Genomic DNA, 20,576 nt, shown 5'->3' with positions numbered 1-20,576 from the left:
CATTCAATCTATTGCCCCTGCCCTATGAAACCAAGGGTATGCAGGACTTCCCTCAACCCAACAGCCTCTTCCTGACTCCAGCATTAAGGTGGCCACTTATTCTATTCCCTAGCTTCCTTTCATATTTCCTAGATGGAAATTCCAGTAGATGCTGCCTTAGCCTTTGAACACATCATTCTCTCCATGTGGCCCCCTGGAAAACCCTTCGGTTGGCGTCAGCTGTGTTTAGATGCCTCCCCCGCCAATGCCTACATCTTTTGCTGACTCACGCATACCCTTTCCGAAGAGGATGCTGGACCCCAAAGCACTGTCCGAATGAATTTCATATTATACGTTGCGGTCTGAAAGCTGAAGGCTATCAATTTATAGTCGCCGGGTATCCTTTCCACTTAATTGTTTCAAGGTCAGAAGAAATCACTTATCCAATTAGTTGGGACATGAGACAGTGACAGCTCTTTCCTAAAATAGATGAAAAGAATGATGTTAGGGAAAGAATTCTGACCCTAATTTAAGAAAGGTGCAATTAAAATAATGAGTCAGTATTTCAAACGACACATCTGAGAATGTTCTGGACAGCCACATATCTTCTTCTGAGTGAGATGTGTTTAACATAGGCCACCGGGCAGAGTGAAATACAAGAATGAAGAGTCCCCTTGTCCACAGTCACTTCTATCTTAGCATTTTCAATCATATCTGGGAAATTGCTTTGTCAGAAAAGAGTTAGGTGGAAGAGTAATTCGACTCAGGCAGTATTTCCCCCATGTTTGTAGACAGGCGCCCAGCACACACACATTTAAAAACTTAGATATGAATTGCCACTGTGAGTGTGTACGTGCGCTGGGGGAGATGGGTGCCAAGGTGCACATGTGTATACTCATATCTGAACACTTGGAGCTGGGAAACTCAGATGAGAGAATATTTGGCATTGCCTTTCTGGATCCAGATCACCTCTGCTGGGACAATCTTGTGGGCTGTGTAAAGGTTGTCTTTGTACTGAGCAAAGAGCTGAACCAGACTTTGTTGTTATTTAATTGCTCAGCATCTGCATATTTTGTAAACATGCCTCATTCTTTTCCCTCACCTTCTGATTGGTTCAATAAAGAGCTGATGGCCCATTGCGGGGCAGTAGAAGAGAGGCGGGACTTCCGGGCAGAGATAGGGGGCGGATGCGCCAGCCAGACACAGAGGAAGTCCGATGCTCTAGGATTGAGAAGGCGGGACTTCCGGGTAGAGATAGGGAGCAGATGCGCCAGCCAGACCCAGAGGAAGTCAGATATACTAGGATTGAGTTGGAGGTGACGGGCCATGTGGAAAACATGGACCAGTATAGATGGGGTTAATTAAGTTATACGAGCTGGTAGGGAACAAGCCTAGCTGTGAGGCCTAAGCATTTATAAATAATGATAAGTCTCATTTATAAATAATAATAATAATAATAATAATAATAATAATAATAATAATAATAATGTCTTTATTGGGAGCTGGCGGGTGGCGATAGTCCGACCATGTGCATCTCTCAATATGATCTTTTCTAGTTTCATCCATATACTGGCAAATTTCATGTTTTTCTCTTTATAGTATTCCATAGTGTATATATTTTCATTTTTGCTACCCATTCATTAGTTGAAGGGCACTTAGGTTGTTGCCATTCTTTAGCCCGTGAAGTCATGCACCTGCAACCACCATTTTAATAAATCAGCATAATTCTGACTACATTCTAAATCTCTATCGGTATACGCATAGATAAGTGTAGTTCTCACCCCTTATCAAAGAAACTTCTCTCTGCAACAGAGACCATTAGAGAAAACCAGAACAGATCCAGATGCAGAGAACAGGAGATGGTGTGGTACTTGATCCCAACCGATTCACCTACAACATAATTCCTGTATATAAGGCTCCGAAATCATTGCCGAAGAGAGATTGGAAAGATTATAAGAGCTAAAGGAACAGGAACTTTGCTGTGAGATTGCTCTATAAATGTCAGAAAAGGTACACTTACAAAGTCTTACCAGTATGACTGCTGAGACAAGATCCGGACAGCGAAGACACCACTGGACATGCTAATGTGCGAGGCGAGAGAACTACAGGCAATTGGGGATGCTGAGTGCGGGAGGAGTAGTCTTCTCCAGGGACGAGATCCCCCTCACATTCTGCCGGGTTGGTCATCCAATACTAAATGTTCTGTTCTGAGATCGCACATATAGGTAACACTATACAGATTGAGAAGGTTTTATTTATATATTTAGGAATATATGTGAGTGTAGTCTATGTATTTATGTGTGTGTATGGGTGTACAATATGTAAGAACAGTTAAAGAAAAAGAGGCTATGAATTTGAGAGAGAGCAAAGTGGGTGCATGGGAGGAGCTGGAGGGAAGGAAGGGAACAGGAAATGATGTAATCAAATGATGTAAAAAATGTTATTGTAACTAAAAAGAGAATCATTGGCCACAAATGCTATAATAATAATGTCCGACGATTATGGTTGTAATGATGGTAACTCCAACAGGTACCATTATAGAGTTTAGCGTAGATCAGACAGTGTGCAAGTGCTTTTGTGTTTTACCTAATTTAACTTTCATAACAACAGTGTTAGGTAAGCCTAGTCTTCCCCTCCCTCCCTTCCCCTACCCCCAATGCAGTATTTAAGGAACAGCTAGTGAATAACAAAAGTCAAAGTTGACAATGGCAGTCTGACTGAGAGTAAATCATATGTCGTGTGGGCTATGACTTGTCTATTTGTGACTGGTTGCAAGGGAGCGCGTCCTCATGAACACAGAGTCCTTGTTTTCTTCCACGCAAGGGAAAGACCCCAGGCACGCAACTCACTCTTGTGATTTTATACGTGTTTATGATGGAAATTTAACTATTCTTTTCTAGAATTTGTTTATTCTGTTAATGCCGTCACCCTGGTCTGCTGCGTGTTTGAAAGGAATGGCTTCCTTTTTGTCGTGAGTGTTGATCGGCTTGCCTTAAATGGGTTCGTGTTGGAAGCAAAGCTGAGTAGTAAGCTTCAGGGAAAGGTCTAGGCGTCTGGGAACAGTGTAGCTCGCAGAAAGGGTGCCCACTGTCTGTGGGGTGCCTGGGCCCAGCATTCGTGAAATTTCCTTACAGGGAAAAATTCTCCGTTGCCTAACAGACCCCCTCTTTCTCCAAGAACACTTCTTGACTATAAGTATCTCCCTGTTGAAGCCTAAGGTAGGTAGGTAGTGCTCCCAAGATGAAATGCCAAGTCCCTACCTCTCTGTCCTTGCCCATAGTCGCATATCTGCAAGCGAAGCCAGGACCCTGTGCCAAGAAGAGAGGTCTCCCAAGTTGGTTTTGCTCTCTGGAAAGCAACTGGATATGGCGTTGGTCTTTATTGCAGTTTCCACAGACCAAAAAATATGTTTATAAAACAAAAGCCACATACAATTTGGTACAGGCGGACATTTTTTTTATTTATAATTTTGTTTTTGCACAGTGGAAACCAGCACCGATGTGGTCATGGTAGAAATGGAGCCAGCTCTGTTACCCTGAAGCACCTCTCTTTAAACACTGATTTGAGTAAGCCAGGCCAGGCCTTGCCAGGAACAGCCAGCATTGTTTGTTTTTTTGGACAGACTTCCGGGACAGAGTGCCCTAATACCCACAGCAAGGCCCCACCCCAAACAACAGCACGATCACTGTATACCAAGGCTCCGACTTGCTCATGCGGGAGTCAAAGAAAACCTATTCGGCCCTGCTTGCTTCCAACCCAGCTAGCCTCAGTCACAGCCATTGTTTCTCAGACCGTATCTTGGAGCATGGCTCCCGCTTTGCCTCTCTATCTCCAAGACATCTGAGGCAAATAAAGGCATCTGTCTTTTCAGTTTTCTGGTTCTCAGTCAGCGGAGGCTGCCAAAGGAAACATCCAAGTTTCCCTATCAGTGTGCTTTTCGTCAGATCATGAGGAAGCTTTAGAAATCCTGTGTCTGTTGGCTTGGCGAACAGACCTAACCTCACAGCTACTTTTCTTCTCATGGTGCTAGGGATTGAACCTGGGGCTTGATCCTTAGGCAAATGCTCTGCAGCAAACTCTACGACTCTCCTTTAATCACAGGGGTAGTGAGCTGCCAAAAGACCAGGTCTGTGGTAAGAAGCTGAAAGAGAGACCTGGTCAAGTTTGGAGGATGGGAGGCGCCTATTGGCCGTGTTTCTATCGTCTATGGGACTGAAAGCCATTACTTTCCCCTTTGCTGTCATTCTGAAGTTAACCAGCGCTACAAGCAGAAAAAACCCCTTGGGCGCGTTCTCATGTTTGGAGGCTACCCTACTTGGTAAACTAAGCAAATGACTTGGATTGTTTTTATGCTTCTTTGCCAGAAAAATGAAAACCAGATCTTCCACTTTCTTGATTCACTCAACGGCATGGTGGTGCAGGGCTGATCTGGACCAGACACGTCTTCTGCCTTCAACAATTTATACACTATAAGTAGGGGAAAGATACATATGAATGTATATAAGTATACATTTATAAACATAGAAATATTTAATTTTTTTTTCGGAGCTGGGGACCGAACCCAGGGCCTTGCGCTTGCTAGGCAAGCACTCTACCACTGAGCTAAATCCCCAAACCCCTTTAATTTTCATTAATAATACCACTGTAAGAAAAGTGAAAGTGGGGCTGGAGAGAGAGACGGCTTAGCGGCTGAGTGCTTGCATTTATTGCAGGAGACCTAGTTCCCAGCACCCACATTGGGCAGCTCACAACTGTCTGCTTCTCACACTTCCAGGGGCTCTAACACCCTCTTCTGGCCTCTTAGGACACCTGTGTACACACACCCACACTTAGGCACATACACATATACATCAAATAATAAGTAAAAATTTTAAACGTAAAATGAAAGCATTGTATTAAGGTAAGGGAGATAGAAAGCAAGAGATTAGGATATTAAAAAAGGTGCCTTGGAAGAGAAGATTTTGGAGCAGAAAATCTAGAAGCCACGAACATCCCATGGAAGGGCTCAAGCTACTACAAGAGAAAGGGGTGAGAGCTGAGATACCAGTGGCCGGCAGAGGGCAAGACAAGTGGTTTGTCGTGATAGGCAATGTGGGGTTGGCAATTTAGGCTTTACTTCATCTGTCTTGGCAAACATTGAGGGACTTGTTTATTCGCTGCTCAGTTCCTAAATTGGGAAGCATGAACCCCCAACTATATCCGCTTTCCAGTTACTGTGCGTTAGTCTGTGTGGGCCGGGTCTAGTAGCAACAGAGTTATAACCTCCGCCATCAAGTAATGGACTAATAAAAGAATAAAACAACTAGAAAACATATAGCACGAGGCTACTTATAAAAGAGAGTGAAGATACTACTTGTAGCAACCACGCAGTAAGAATGTGAACTGTCAGCATCACTGTGGTCTTGCTGTGCCCCTGGGCCATCCGTGTGTTGGCTGACAACCATGTGATATTAATGCTGCCTCTCAGGTCAGCAACGCAGACTGTGCTGAGGCAAAAGGTGAGGCAGCTGAGAAGCCTTGGTTTTGCCTGGCTTGAAAGCATAAGTTTGGTCAACTCGAAGGAAGAAGCTAATGCACAAAGCAATTGTAGTCTCCGATATTTCCTGAGTCGCTTCATTTAGATGACCGCTACTTTTAGAATAAAACATTTTAGCCACTGGATGTGAACCAGACAGACTTCTGATATGTATTCCAAAATTAAACAAGTATCGTATTGTAAAGATAGATGCTTAGCTTTTAAAGTAGCCTTTCCTAAGCACTGACAGAAAACGTTCTGCTGGCTTTTTTTTCTTCCCAAAACTTGCTATAATCTGTAATAATTAGGTCCCATTTTTCTGTCCTTCATTTTTTCCCCTCATAAGTGCCATACCAGAAGCAGCCAGTTCTGTCTGTCCACTGCCTCCCTAGGGTCCAGCACAGTGCCTCAAACACAGCAGGGGCCCAATTAATATTTTTTGAGTGAATGAATGAAAGTCATTCTGCTCCTTTGCATGGCTGTCTTTATTGCTACGCACACTCCAGACAGCATGCAGAGATGCTGGAGACCACAATGAGCAGCTAAGGTATTTTGCAATTCATGGCTGACCCACACTGACCCTTTATTTAATTAAATCTTTCACTTGTGAATGAATCATTTCTTCCATTAATTAAAATAGGATGCACATATGTCTCTGTAAAGTAAATGTCAAAAGAAAGCATTCCACCTAAAATATACAGGAGGCTCTGACCACCGTCAAGGGTCATCCATCATAATTAGCTAAAATGATCAACTCTGTAATTAGAGGCAGCACAATCATCTCTTATGGCCTCAAAATATTAGTTGCAGATTCTCAACCAATCTGTCAGTTCCCGTATTAATGGAAGGAGCAACTCCAAGGGGGAGGCACAGACAGATACAGATATTTATGATGCGGAGGACAGAGCCTGCGACCTCTGCACTGCGGGCAGGCCAGCATCTTCAACGGCTGTGTGAGACTGTCCCCACTGGGCACTAGTGTTTTGACTGTTGGTGCTGGGAGACAGCATGGATCGCTTGCTCTGTCTCAAGACCCAACACTGGCTCTTTCTTGTCTGCAGAAATAATGATAGTTGCAAGACCTGATGGTCTGTTGAAGGGGCAAAGTTAGCATATTCCACATTCCTTTCAGCACCCCCTGGAGGAAAGGGGATGACGCATCCAATTACATCTTAGAACTCCGGGGAAGAATGCATGTCCATCAAAAGATTTCACCTCAGAGTAAACTATGCACTGTCCAAACTTCACTGGGAATTCCGCCACTGAGTTGAAAAGGAAGGGGATGGGGTGTGCTGAAGCCATGAGCATCTCCACATCATAGGGACCCCAGGCTCTGGAGCAAGGTATTAGGATCCCTCACGTTTCAAGTTCTCCAGATTTTGGAAGAGGCAGAAACTGTCTTATTTGAAGTGTTGGGCTTTGCAGGATGATAAACACTGCCCCTGCACATTCAAAGGGGGCAATTTCAGAGGACCAGCCAGGGCCATCGGACGTGTTTCACGACAGTGCGTTTATATCGAGCACCGACTGCTCTTTAAATTTTCCTTGGAATGAGCCCTGGAGAACAGGCCTGAGGACAGTGAAGGGCTGGTAGGGTCTTTGAGTGTTTCCAGTGTGGGACAAGGAGTCTGAAAGGTAACCGGTTATTTCAACGGCAGAACTACCCACTTTGACTCCTGTTTCTCAGCTCTAGGCCTTTCCCTTGGGAAAACAGGAATGTCTTCCCCTAGCACCAGGCTAGGTCAGGAGCCGGCCAAGAAGCATTATGTTGCTTTTGGGGTAAGAGAGTCCTAAGGACCCTCATGTGTTTGGGGAACATCAGTAGCTTCTCTCCGACTTCAGGCCAAGCCCTTTGGTTTATTGCAGAGGTTGGGGACTGCAACTGATAGTTTCCCATTTCATGGTACTTGTCTTTGGGTTTTTGTCACTTTTAAAAACAGCATTTGAAGTTTTTTTTTTCTGTTAATATTTACCTTCCTACCAACCTACCTACCTATTTATGTACCTAACTACTTACCTACCAACCATCTCTATCTTGTCTGTCAGTCTGTCTGTCTGTCTGTGTCTGTCTGTCTGTTGTCTGTCTGTCTGCCTGTCTGTCTGTCTGCATATCAGCTGTATGCATTTGAGGGAAGAAGAGGCTGTGTTGGATATATATTTAGTCTAGAGAAGGACTGCAAATTACTTGTTTGCTTGCAGAGAACTGTAATCAACACTATGCACACAAACTCCTGTTGGCTTGCGTTGGTCCTAACTGCAGCAACTTGGCTAGGATGGCTGCTGAGTGAACTCCAGGGTCTGCCCATTCCCGCCTGCCAGTGCTGGGATCGCGGGTATGTGTCACCGCGCCGTTCGTTTATCTTCATTCTCTAAATGTGAGTCCTGAGGCTTGACCTCAGGTTTTCATATTTATGCGTCAGGTATTTTACTGCCTGAACAGTCTCTCTCATGGTACTCTCTCCAAGTTTGTGGAGCAAGTTTGTGGAGTTTTCCAGCTTTTCTTCAGAAACAGCTACCTTTTATGATATATAGCTTAAAAGTTTCTTATATTTATTTTATTCTATTATAGGCATAAATGTTCTGCCTGCATGTATGTATGCCTAGGTGTCCTTGGAGGTCAGAAGACTGAGCCAGTTTTCCGGGTAGCTGAGTTACAGATGGTTGTGAGCCGTGTGTGTGTGTGTGTGTGTGTGTGTGTGTGTGTGTGTGTGTGTGTGTGTATGTATGTGTGTGTGTGTAGCTGAGCCCCTGTGTGTGTGTGCATGTAGCTGATCCCATGTGTAAACGTGTGTGTGTATAGCTGAGCCCCTATGCTCAAGAATAACAGGTACTCTTAACTGCTCCCCTTTGCCCCCTGCTCTTTAGTATTGGGTATTGAGTCTGAGTTTTGCACATGGCATCTTTTTCTTTTTATTACTTCTTTGCGGATTTCATACAATGAATTTCGACTATATTCATCCCTCCAACTCTTCCCAGGTTGACCTCCGTTCTAGTCCCTGCCTGCTCTTTGAATCCTTTCTTTTACCCATCAAGTGCAGTTTGTGCTGCCCATGTATTCATGTATATGGGACCTTCTGCTGGAGCTTGGTCAACTGGCCCTCCAGTGACAACACTCTTGTTTGTTTGTTTGTTTGTTTTTACACCCTAAGTGCAGTTTTCCTTCCCTCCTCCCCTCCCAGACCGCATCCCCCTTCATTCCTCCTCCATTTTTCTTCAGAAAATGTAGCTCTCCAGTGTGTATTAACTAGTCGTGGTGTATGTAGTTGCAGTAGGACTAAACACCTCCTCTCCTATTAAGGCAACCCAGTAGGAGGGAAGAATCCCAAAGGCAGGCAACAGTCAGAGACAGCCGCTACTCCCACAGTTAGGCGTCCCATAAAAAGACAAGGCTATACAAGTGTACCATATGTGCAGAGGTCCTAGGTCAGTTCCATGCAGGCTCCCTGGTTGGTGGTTCAGTCTCTGTGAATCCCTAGGGGTTAGTTCTTGGTGTTCTTGACCCCTCTGGCTCCTACAATCCTTCCTTCCCCTCTTTCATAGGATTCTCCAAGCTCCACCTAATGTTTGACTGTGGGTCTCTTCGTCTGTTTCCATCAGTTTCTAGATGAAGCCTCTCTGAGGACAACTGGGTTAGGCACCAACCTGTGAGGATAGCAGAATACCATTAGACATCATTTCACTGACTTTTTTCCCACTTGTGTTTGGTTCTACCCAAGGTTTCCGGGCTACCCAGCCTCTGGTTCCTGGCCCCCCAAGCAGTGTCACAGGTGCACCCCTGCACCTCTCCTACAGCCCTGGGCCCATATTCCAGCCCATAACTCCATCAGAAAACTTCTACCTTCTCAGAGGCCACATCTGTACTTGGAACCCCAGAAGTAAAGATTGTGCTCAAAACCCTGGAGGTCATGTAGGTTTCAAAAACTCCAGCAGAAACACCCTACTGGACCTGAAGACTCGCTGGTCACTAGAACCCCAGGCCGCTCAGCCCAGAAGACTAGAGAGGAAACAGAAATCAAGGGGGAAAATGTCTGACAACCATTCATCTAACAAAGATGAACTCAGGAATCAGCACCTACACCGGTAACAACCCCAAACCCAGATGACTAGAAGCCAATGTAAGAACACAGTCAAGGGCAACATTCTCAAAGACAACCAATTCTCTCTTCCCCAGTGGCTGTCAGTGAGCAGCATACATTGTCCATTGACTAATTTTAAGCTGTCAGAGTTGGTCTGTGGCCTAGAATATGGCCTGCCCTAGAAAGTATCCTGCTTTTCACTTGGAGAGGTGTGCATGCTGCTGGGGTAGAGCATTCATTTTCAGCCCTGCAGCATCGCTGTCTTGATTAAATCCTCTTCTTAGCTTCTTCCCTTGGTCATAGTGCCCTTTAGTCAGAGTAGTGGGATGTCTAACTACTCTGTCAACGTTCTGTCAGTTTTCATTTCATATTTTATGATGCAACTATCATATTTTTTACTGTACTGAATATCTTATTAATATGAGCTACCTTTTGTAAATGTTTTTTTTTTTTTTTTTTTTTATTAACTTGAGTATTTCTTATATACATTTCGAGTGTTATTCCCTTTCCCGGTTTCCGGGCAAACATCCCCCTCCCCCCTCCCCTTCCTTATGGGTGTTCCCCTCCCAACCCTCCCCCCATTGCCGCCCTCCCCCCATAGACTAGTTCACTGGGGGTTCAGTCTTAGCAGGACCCAGGGCTTCCCCTTCCACTGGTGCTCTTACTAGGATATTCATTGCTACCTATGGGGTCAGAGTCCAGGGTCAGTCCATGTATAGTCTTTAGGTAGTGGCTTAGTCCCTGGAAGCTCTGGTTGCTTGGCATTGTTGTACTTTTGGGGTCTCGAGCCCCTTCAAGCTCTTCCAGTTCTTTCTCTGATTCCTTCAATAGGGGACCTATTCTCAGTTCAGTGGTTTGCTGCTGGCATTCGCCTCTGTATTTGCTGTATTCTGGCTGTGTCTCTCAGGAGCGATCTACATCCTGCTCCTGTCGGTCTGCACTTCTTTGCTTCATCCATCTTGTCTAATTGGGTGGCTGTATATGTATGGGCCACATGTGGGGCAGGCTCTGAATGGGTGTTCCTTCAGTCTCTGTTTTAATCTTTGCCTCTCCCTTCCCTGCCAAGGGTATTCTTTTTCCTCATTTAAAGAAGGAGTGAAGCATTCACATTTTGATCATCCGTCTTGAGTTTCGTTTGTTCTAGGGATCTAGGGTAATTCAAGCATTTGGGCTAATAGCCACTTATCAATGAGTGCATACCATGTATGTCTTTCTGTGATTGGGTTAGCTCACTCAGGATGATATTTTCCAGTTCCAACCATTTGCCTACGAATTTCATAAACTCGTTGTTTTTGATAGCTGAGTAATATTCCATTGTGTAGATGTACCACATTTTCTGTATCCATTCCTCTGTTGAAGGGCATCTGGGTTCTTTCCAGCTTCTGGCTATTATAAATAAGGCTGCGATGAACATAGTGGAGCACGTGTCTCTTTTATATGTTGAGGCATCTTTTGGGTATATGCCCAAGAGAGGTATAGCTGGATCCTCAGGCAGTTCAATGTCCAATTTTCTGAGGAACCTCCAGACTGATTTCCAGAATGGTTTTACCAGTCTGCAATCCCACCAACAATGGAGGAGTGTTCCTCTTTCTCCACATCCTCGCCAGCATCTGCTGTCACCTGAGTTTTTGATCTTAGCCAATCGCACTGGTGTGAGGTGAAATCTCAGGGTTGTTTTGATTTGCATTTCCCTTATGACTAAAGATGTTGAACATTTCTTTAGGTGTTTCTCAGCCATTCGGCATTCCTCAGCTGTGAATTCTTTGTTTAGCTCTGAACCCCATTTTTTAATAGGGTTATTTGTTTCCCTGCGGTCTAACTTCTTGAGTTCTTTGTATATTTTGGAAATAAGGCCTCTATCTGTTGTAGGATTGGTAAAGATCTTTTCCCAATCTGTTGGTTGCCGTTTTGTCCTAACCACAGTGTCCTTTGCCTTACAGAAGCTTTGCAGTTTTATGAGATCCCATTTGTCGATTCTTGATCTTAGAGCATAAGCCATTGGTGTTTTGTTCAGGAAATTTTTTCCAGTGCCCATGTGTTCCAGATGCTTCCCTAGTTTTTCTTCTATTAGTTTGAGTGTGTCTGGTTTGATGTGGAGGTCCTTGATCCACTTGGACTTAAGCTTTGTACAGGGTGATAAGCATGGATCGATCTGCATTCTTCTACATGTTGCCCTCCAGTTGAACCAGCACCATTTGCTGAAAATGCTATCTTTTTTCCATTGGATGGTTTTGGCTCCTTTGTCAAAAATCAAGTGACCATAGGTGTGTGGGTTCATTTCTGGGTCTTCAATTCTATTCCATTGGTCTATCTGTCTGTCTCTGTACCAATACCATGCAGTTTTTATCACTATTGCTCTGTAATACTGCTTGAGTTCAGGGATAGTGATTCCCCCTGAAGTCCTTTTATTGTTGAGGATAGCTTTAGCTATCCTGGGTTTTTTGTTATTCCAGATGAATTTGCAAATTGTTCTGTCTAACTCTTTGAAGAATTGGATTGGTATTTTGATTGGGATTGCATTGAATCTGTAGATTGCTTTTGGTAAAATGGCCATTTTTACCATATTAATCCTGCCAATCCATGAGCATGGGAGATCTTTCCATCTTCTGAGGTCTTCTTCAATTTCTTTCCTCAGTGTCTTGAAGTTCTTATTGTACAGATCTTTTACTTGCTTGGTTAAAGTCACACCGAGGTACTTTATATTATTTGGGTCTATTATGAAGGGTGTCGTTTCCCTAATTTCTTTCTCGGCTTGTTTCTCTTTTGTATAGAGGAAGGCAACTGATTTATTTCAGTTAATTTTATACCCAGCCACTTTGCTGAAGTTGTTTATCAGCTTTAGTAGTTCTCTGGTGGAACTTTTGGGATCACTTAAATATACTATCATGTCATCTGCAAATAGTGATATTTTGACCTCTTCTTTTCCGATCTGTATCCCTTTGATCTCCTTTTGTTGTCTGATTGCTCTGGCTAGAACTTCAAGAACTATATTGAATAAGTAGGGAGAGAGTGGGCAGCCTTGTCTAGTCCCTGATTTTAGTGGGATTGCTTCAAGTTTCTCTCCATTTAGTTTAATGTTAGCAACTGGTTTGCTGTATATGGCTTTTACTATGTTTAGGTATGGGCCTTGAATTCCTATTCTTTCCAGGACTTTTATCATGAAGGGGTGTTGAATTTTGTCAAATGCTTTCTCAGCATCTAATGAAATGATCATGTGGTTCTGTTCTTTCAGTTTGTTTATATAATGGATCACGTTGATGGTTTTCCGTATATTAAACCATCCCTGCATGCCTGGGATGAAGCCTACTTGATCATGGTGGATGATTGTTTTGATGTGCTCTTGAATTCGGTTTGCCAGAATTTTATTGAGTATTTTTGCGTCGATATTCATAAGGGAAATTGGTCTGAAGTTCTCTTTCTTTGTTGTGTCTTTGTGTGGTTTAGGTATAAGAGTAATTGTGGCTTCATAGAAGGAATTCGGTAGGGCTCCATCTGTTTCAATTTTGTGGAATAGTTTGGATAATATTGGTATGAGGTCTTCTATGAAGGTTTGATAGAATTCTGCACTAAACCCGTCTGGACCTGGGCTCTTTTTGGTTGGGAGACCTTTAATGACTGCTTCTATTTCCTTAGGAGTTATGGGGTTGTTTAACTGGTTTATCTGTTCCTGATTTAACTTCGATACCTGGTATCTGTCTAGGAAATTGTCCATTTCCTGAAGATTTTCAAATTTTGTTGAATATAGGTTTTTATAGTAAGATCTGATGATTTTTTGAATTTCCTCCGAATCTGTAGTTATGTCTCCCTTTTCATTTCTGATTTTGTTAATTTGGACACACTCTCTGTGTCCTCTCGTTAGTCTGGCTAAGGGTTTATCTATCTTGTTGATTTTCTCAAAGAACCAACTTTTGGTTCTGTTGATTCTTTCTATGGTCCTTTTTGTTTCTACTTGGTTGATTTCAGCTCTGAGTTTGATTATTTCCTGCCTTCTACTCCTCCTGGGTGTATTTGCTTCTTTTTGTTCTAGAGCTTTTAGGTGTGCTGTCAAGCTGCTGACATATGCTCTTTCCTGTTTCTTTCTGCAGGCACTCAGCGCTATGAGTTTTCCTCTTAGCACAGCTTTCATTGTGTCCCATAAGTTTGAGTATGTTGTATCTTCATTTTCATTAAATTCTAAAAAGTTTTTAATTTCTTTCTTTATTTCTTCCTTGACCAGGTTATCATTGAGTAGAGCATTGTTCAATTTCCACGTATATGTGGGCATTCTTCCCTTATTGTTATTGAAGACCAGTTTTAGGCCGTGGTGGTCCGATAGCACGCATGGGATTATTTCTATCTTTCTGTACCTGTTGAGGCCCGTTTTTTGACCAATTATATGGTCAATTTTGGAGAAAGTACCATGAGGAGCTGAGAAGAAGGTATATCCTTTTGCTTTAGGATAGAATGTTCTATAAATATCCGTTAAGTCCATTTGGCTCATGACTTCTCTTAGTCTGTCTACATCACTGTTTAATTTCTGTTTCCATGATCTGTCCATTGATGAGAGTGGGGTGTTGAAATCTCCCACTATTATTGTGTGAGGTGCAATGTGTGTTTTGAGCTTTAGTAAGGTTTCTTTTACATATGTAGGTGCCCTTGTATTTGGGGCATAGATATTTAGGATTGAGAGTTCATCTTGGTTGATTTTTCCTTTGATGAATATGAAGTGTCCTTCCTTATCTTTTTTGATGACTTTTAGTTGGAAATTGATTTTATTTGATATTAGAATGGCTACTCCAGCTTGCTTCTTCTGACCATTTGCTTGGAAAGTTGTTTTCCAGCCTTTCACTCTGAGATAGTGTCTGTCTTTGTCTCTGAGGTGTGTTTCCTGTAGGCAGCAGAATGCAGGGTCCTCGTTGCGTATCCAGTTTGTTAATCTATGTCTTTTTATTGGGGAGTTGAGGCCATTGATATTGAGAGATATTAAGGAATAGTGATTATTGCTTCCCGTTATATTCATATTTGATGTGAGGTTATGTTTGTGTGCTTTCATTCTCTTTGTTTTGTTGCCAAGACGATTAGTTTCTTGCTTCTTCTAGGGTATAGCTTGCCTCCTTATGTTGGGCTTTACCATTTATTATCCTTTGTAGTGCTGGATTTGTAGAAAGATATTGTGTAAATTTGGTTTTGTCATGGAATATCTTGGTTTCTCCATCAATGTTAATTGAGAGTTTTGCTGGATACAGTAATCTGGGCTGGCATTTGTGTTCTCTTAGGGTCTGTATAACATCAGTCCAGGATCTTCTGGCCTTCATAGTTTCTGGCGAGAAGTCTGGTGTGATTCTGATAGGTCTCCCTTTATATGTTACTTGACCTTTTTCCCTTACTGCTTTTAATATTCTTTCTTTATTTTGTGCGTTTGGTGTTTTGACAATTATGTGACGGGAGGTGTTTCTTTTCTGGTCCAATCTATTTGGAGTTCTGCAGGCTTCCTGTATGTCTATGGGTATCTCTTTTTTTAGGTTAGGGAAGTTTTCTTCTATGATTTTGTTGAAGATATTTACTGGTCCTTTGAGCTGGGAGTCTTCACTCTCTTCTATACCTATTATCCTTAGGTTTGATCTTCTCATTGAGTCCTGGATTTCCTGTATGTTTTGGACCAGTAGCTTTTTCCGCTTTACATTATCTTTGACAGTTGAGTCAATGATTTCTATGGAATCTTCTGCTCCTGAGATTCTCTCTTCCATCTCTTGTATTCTGTTGGTGAAGCTTGTATCTACAGCTCCTTGTCTCTTCTTTTGGTTTTCTATATCCAGGGTTGTTTCCATGTGTTCTTTCTTGATTGCTTCTATTTCCATTTTTAATTCCTTCAACTGTTTGATTGTGTTTTCCTGGAATTCTTTCAGGGATTTTTGCGATTCCTCTCTGTAGGCTTTTACTTGTTTATTAATGTTTTCCTGTGCTTCCCTAAGTGTGTTCAGGTCTTTCCTGAAGTCCTCCAGCATCATGATCAAATATGATTTTGAAACTAGATCTTGCTTTTCTGGTGTGTTTGGATATTCCATGTTTGTTTTGGTGGGAGAATTGGGCTCCGATGATGGCATGTAGTCTTGGTTTCTGTTGCTTGGGTTCCTGCGCTTGCCTCTCGCCATCAGATTATCTCTAGTGTTACTTTGTTCTGCTATTTCTGACAGTGGCTAGACTGTCCTATAAGCCTGTGTGTCAGGAGTGCTGTAGACCTGTTTTCCTCTCTTTCAGTCAGTTATGGGGACAGAGTGTTCTGCTTTCGGGCGTGTAGTTTTTCCTCTCTACAGGTCTTCAGCTGTTCCTGTGGGCCTGTGTCTTGAGTTCACCAGGCAGCTTTCTTGCAGCAGAAAATTTGGTCTTACCTGTGGTCCCGAGGCTCAGGTTCGCTCGTGGGGTGCTGTCCAGGGGCTCTCTGCAGCGGCAGCAACCAGGAAGACCTGTGCCGCCCCTTCCGGGAGCTTCAGTGCACCAGGGTTCCAGATGGCCTTTGGTGTTCTCCTCTGGCGTCCGAGATGTGTGTGCAGGGAGCAGTCTCTTCTGGTTTCCCAGGCCTGTCTGCCTCTCTGAAGGTTTAGCTCTCCCTCCCACGGGATTTGGGTGCAGAGAACTGTTTATCCGGTCTGTTTCCTTCAGGGTCCGGCGGTGTCTGTGGCAGGGGTCCTGCCGCTCCTGGGCCCTCCCCCACGGGAGCCCAGAGGCCTTATACAGTTTCCTCTTGGGCCAGGGATGTGGGCAGGGGTGAGCAGAGTTGGTGGTCTCTTCCGCTCTGCAGCCTCAGGAGTGCCCACCTGACCAGGCGGTTGGGTCTCTGTAAATGTTTTTATTTGAAATTCCATCGTATATTAGTTCTGCCACATCTACGATCTTTTGATAATTTTTTTGCATAGAATTTGTGTTTGTTTTGTGGAGCTAAAGATCGAACCAGGGTCCTTGAACGTATGAGACAAACGCGATACCACCGAGCTGCATCTCCAGCCCTTGCACAAACATCCTTTTCTGCTTGTACATGTTTAGCCTGTCTGTCTTTTCTGCTTGTACATGTTCAGCCTGTCTGTCTTTTCTGCTTGTACATGTTCAGCCTGTCTGTCTTTTCTGCTTGTACATGTTCAGCCTGTCTGTCTTTCCTGCTTGTACATGTTCAGCCTGTCTGTCTTTCCTGCTTGTACATGTTCAGCCTGTCTGTCTTTTCTGCTTGTACATGTTCAGCCTGTCTGTCTTTTCTGCTTGTACATGTTCAGCCTGTCTGTCTTTTCTGCTTGTACATGTTCAGCCTGTCTGTCTTTCCTGCTTGTACATGTTCAGCCTGTCTGTCTTTTCTGCTTGTACATGTTCAGCCTGTCTGTCTTTCCTGCTTGTACATGTTCAGCCTGTCTGTCTTTCGTTGTTCTCCCTCTTTCTGTCCTAGGGGCTCCTAGTCAAGGCTGGCTTGGTACTAGCTGTGTGACTCAGGCTGACTTTGAACTCACAATCCTCCTGCCTCTGCTAGTATTATAGGCTTGTGCGACTATGTCCAGACAACCTTTATCTTTGATGAAAGAGTTCAGACTATCTACACTTAAATTAATAGCTTATAAGAATCAACCGGAATCTATCATTTTGCTGGTGACTATCTATTTGCCTCACAGTTTCTTGGTCTTCATTCTCTCACCCTAGCTTGAATTCATTCTTCCTTCCTTCCTTCCATCCATCCTTCCTTCCTTCCTTCCTTCCTTCGTTTCTTTCTTTTTACTTTGCTTTTTGTTTATAGCTGCCTTTTAAAAAATAATGCAACTTTTTTTTCTTTTTTTTTCTTTTTTTTTCTATTTTTCGGAGCTGGGGACCGAACCCAGGGCCTTGCGCTTGCTAGGCAAGCACTCTACCACTGAGCTAAATCCCCAACCCAATAATAATGCAACTTTTAAACTTCCTTTTTATTTCCTTTGGGCATTATATATAGTTATTACCTCTGCGGTTACTATGATGTTTACATACAACATGATAAAATTATAACAATGCAATTTGAATGTACAACAAATATCAATAACATTAAATCTGCATTTTCCAGTCTATCACAACACCTTTTATTTGCTGCTATTACAGAATTACATCTTTATACAGCAAAGGCCTCCAACAAGTTAATACTGCTTTTATTTTTAGTCAATTTTTTGGGTAGCATACAGAATAAGTTTTATTACGATTTTTTTTTTTTGGTTCTTTTTTTTTTTTGGAGCTGGGGACCGAACCCAGGGCCTTGCGCTTCCTAGGCAAGAGCTCTACCGCTGAGCTAAATCCCCAGCCCCATGATATTTTATACACATACTATTTGTTCATCTTTGCCTCCTAATACCCTGCTCTGCTTTTCTTATCCTCTTTTACTGGTCTCTCTGTTTTTTCCAAATAGTCCCTGACCAGCTTTCTTGTCATGTGTGCATATGCATTTCTGTGTACACACACACACACCCCTACACACACACACACACACACACACACACACACACACACACCTCCACACCCACACCCACACATTGCTTATTAAATTTAGAATCAACACATAAAAGAAAATGTAATATTTGCCTTTCTGAGTCTGGCTTATTTTGCTTAACAGAATGACCTCAAGTCCCATACATCTTCTTGAAAGTGACCTAATTTCGGTCTTCGTTATGGCCAAGTTTTAAAAATGTATTCCATTTTTATCATCGTTCACGTGTCGAGCATCCCATACCTTTGTTACAGTACACAGCACTGCAGTCGACATCGGAGAGCAAGTGTCTCTGAGACATACTGACTTGGCTTCTTTGTGTAAATGCCCAGGAGTGCAACAGCCGGGTTGAATGGCAGATCAACCTTTAGTTGTTTGAGGAACCTGCATGCTGGCTTCCACTTCTTTATTTTCCCACAGGCACAGGCAGTGGATGAGCAGTCATTTTCCTTGATATCCTCACTAGTATTTATTGTTGTTTTTTTAACGACTGCCACTCTGACTGAGGTAAGGCAGAATCTCACTGTTGTTTATTAGAAAAAATCGTTCATTTATGTGTTTGCTGTTGTGCCTGCATGTATGTCTGTACACTATGTGTGTGCCTGCTGCTGGTAAAGGCCAGAAGAATGTGTCAAATCCCTAATTCCCCGGGTCTGGAGCGATGGTTATGAACTGTGATGTGGGACCTCTGAAAGAGCAGCTTAACCACCAACTGAGCTCTCCAACCCCTCAATGCAGTTTGATTTGTAATTGCCTATTACCTAAGGATGGTTGAACATTTTTCATACAATTTTTGGGCATTTTTATTCTTTTGATAACGGTTCAACTTATTTGCCCATTTATTGATGTTTAAATTAAGTGCATGTGAAATTAAGTTAAATTAAATTAAGTGAATGTGCACTTAGCTTTTTTGGTTTTTCTTTGTTTTCTTTTTCTTTCTTTCTTTCTTTCTTTCTTTCTTTCTTTCTTTCTTTCTTTCTTTCTTTCTTTCTTTCTTTCTCTTTTTTGGCTCTGTGTAGATGTTATATAATAATCCCTTGGCAAGGTATAATTGCCAAAGCTGTTCTCCGTTCCGTGGGCTGTTTCTTCATGCCCTTGATTATTTCTTCTGTTGTGCAGAAGCTTTCTAACTTCATGTAATCATGATTATTTCCTGAGACGCTGGGCTGTCTGTGCAGGAAGCTTTTGCCTGTGCGTTTATGTTTCCATTCCTGTCTTTGGAATTTTCAGGATTTCAGATTCTTTATTGAGGTATTTGATCTGTTTTGACTCATTTTTTTTCAAGGTTAGAGATATGGATCTAGCTTCTTCTGCATGTGTATATTTAGTTTTACTGGTGGCATGTATTTTGTGTGTGTGTGTGTGTGTGTGTGTGTGTGTGTGTGTGTGTGTGTGTTGATGTTGTGAGTAGGTACTATAAATTCCCGGGTTTATATCTGGTCCCACTCTTCTAGTCCATTCATCTGCATTTCTGCTTTTGTTACTATTACTCTACAGTTAGAGAGTAGAGTATAGTAATTGGCTGTCAGACAGTGCTATCTTTACTCTTTTTATCATTACTCTTTCTGCTAAGGATTGCTTTGATATTTGGGCTCTGTTATGTTTCCATGTTACCTTTCAGATTTTTTTCTATCAAAATCTATCACTGACTCAGTTCCTTCTATAGCTCGGGTCCATCTGCCTAGGGATGGTGCTGCCCACTGTGGGCTGGACCCTCTCATAACAATAATCAGTTAAGATAATCTCTCACAGGCGGGGCCACAGGCCTACCTGATCTGACAACCCTGAAATTCAGGCCTACCTGATCTGACAACCCTGAAATTCAGACCCCTCAAAATGACTTTAGGTTGTGTCAAATTGTCAGTCGAAGCTAAAGGATAAATACCATTGGGATTTTGATACATAACATTGAATGTGTAGATAACTTTTGGCAACAGCCATTTTTACAGTATTAGTTCTATCTATCTATCTTTTACTGTCTTCTTTAATTTATTTCTTCAGTGTTTTAACATTTTTATCATAAAGATTTTTCATGTTACTCATTAGCCTTATTCCTAGGTATTTTTTTTAATGAAACTTTTGTGAATGGGATTTTAAAATCTGACTTCTTTCTTGGCAATGTTGTTACTGATACTTTAAAAAATGACTGGTTTTTGTACATTGATTCTTATATCCTGATACTTGGCTAACAGTGTTTCTTAGATCTATGAGATTTTGGTAATATGGTTAGATCTTTAAGGATAGAATCATGTCATCTGCAAATAGGGATCATTTGGCTACTTTCTTTTCCATTTATGTTTCTTTAATTCTTTCTCTTGCTCTAGGTAAGATTTCAAACATTATATTGAGTAAAAGCTGAAACTGTGAGCATCCTTGAAAACTTGAAAGATTTTCAGTTTTTTCACATCCAGTATAATATCGGCTATAGGTTTGTTGTATATGGATTTATACTGCTTTTCGTTCTAGCTTCTTTGCAGTTTTGATGTGAAGAGGGGCGGAGCTTTGTCGAAGGTCATTACTGCGTCTATCGCAGCGACCATAC

The 20,576-nt window shown here is 42.4% G+C and overlaps 1 long non-coding RNA gene across 1 annotated transcript in view; it reads right to left on the bottom strand.

Annotated features, from left to right (window-relative positions):
* Positions 1 to 3,416: 3,416 nt before the first annotated feature.
* LOC148005926 (uncharacterized) overlaps positions 3,417 to 20,576 on the bottom strand; it is a 35,771-nt gene continuing 18,611 nt past the window's right edge. The window contains exons 2-3 of the long non-coding RNA XR_015621434.1: positions 8,898 to 9,136; positions 3,417 to 4,446 (exon numbers count right to left, since the gene is read on the bottom strand). This is a non-coding gene — a long non-coding RNA (uncharacterized LOC148005926). The remainder of the gene's footprint in view (positions 4,447 to 8,897; positions 9,137 to 20,576) is intronic.

Source organism: Rattus norvegicus, chromosome 5, assembly GCF_021556685.1.
Source record: "Rattus norvegicus strain SHRSP/BbbUtx chromosome 5, alternate assembly SHRSP_T2T, whole genome shotgun sequence".
Classification (NCBI taxonomy): domain Eukaryota; kingdom Metazoa; phylum Chordata; class Mammalia; order Rodentia; family Muridae; genus Rattus; species Rattus norvegicus.
This window is presented reverse-complemented; position numbering and strand designations above follow the sequence as displayed.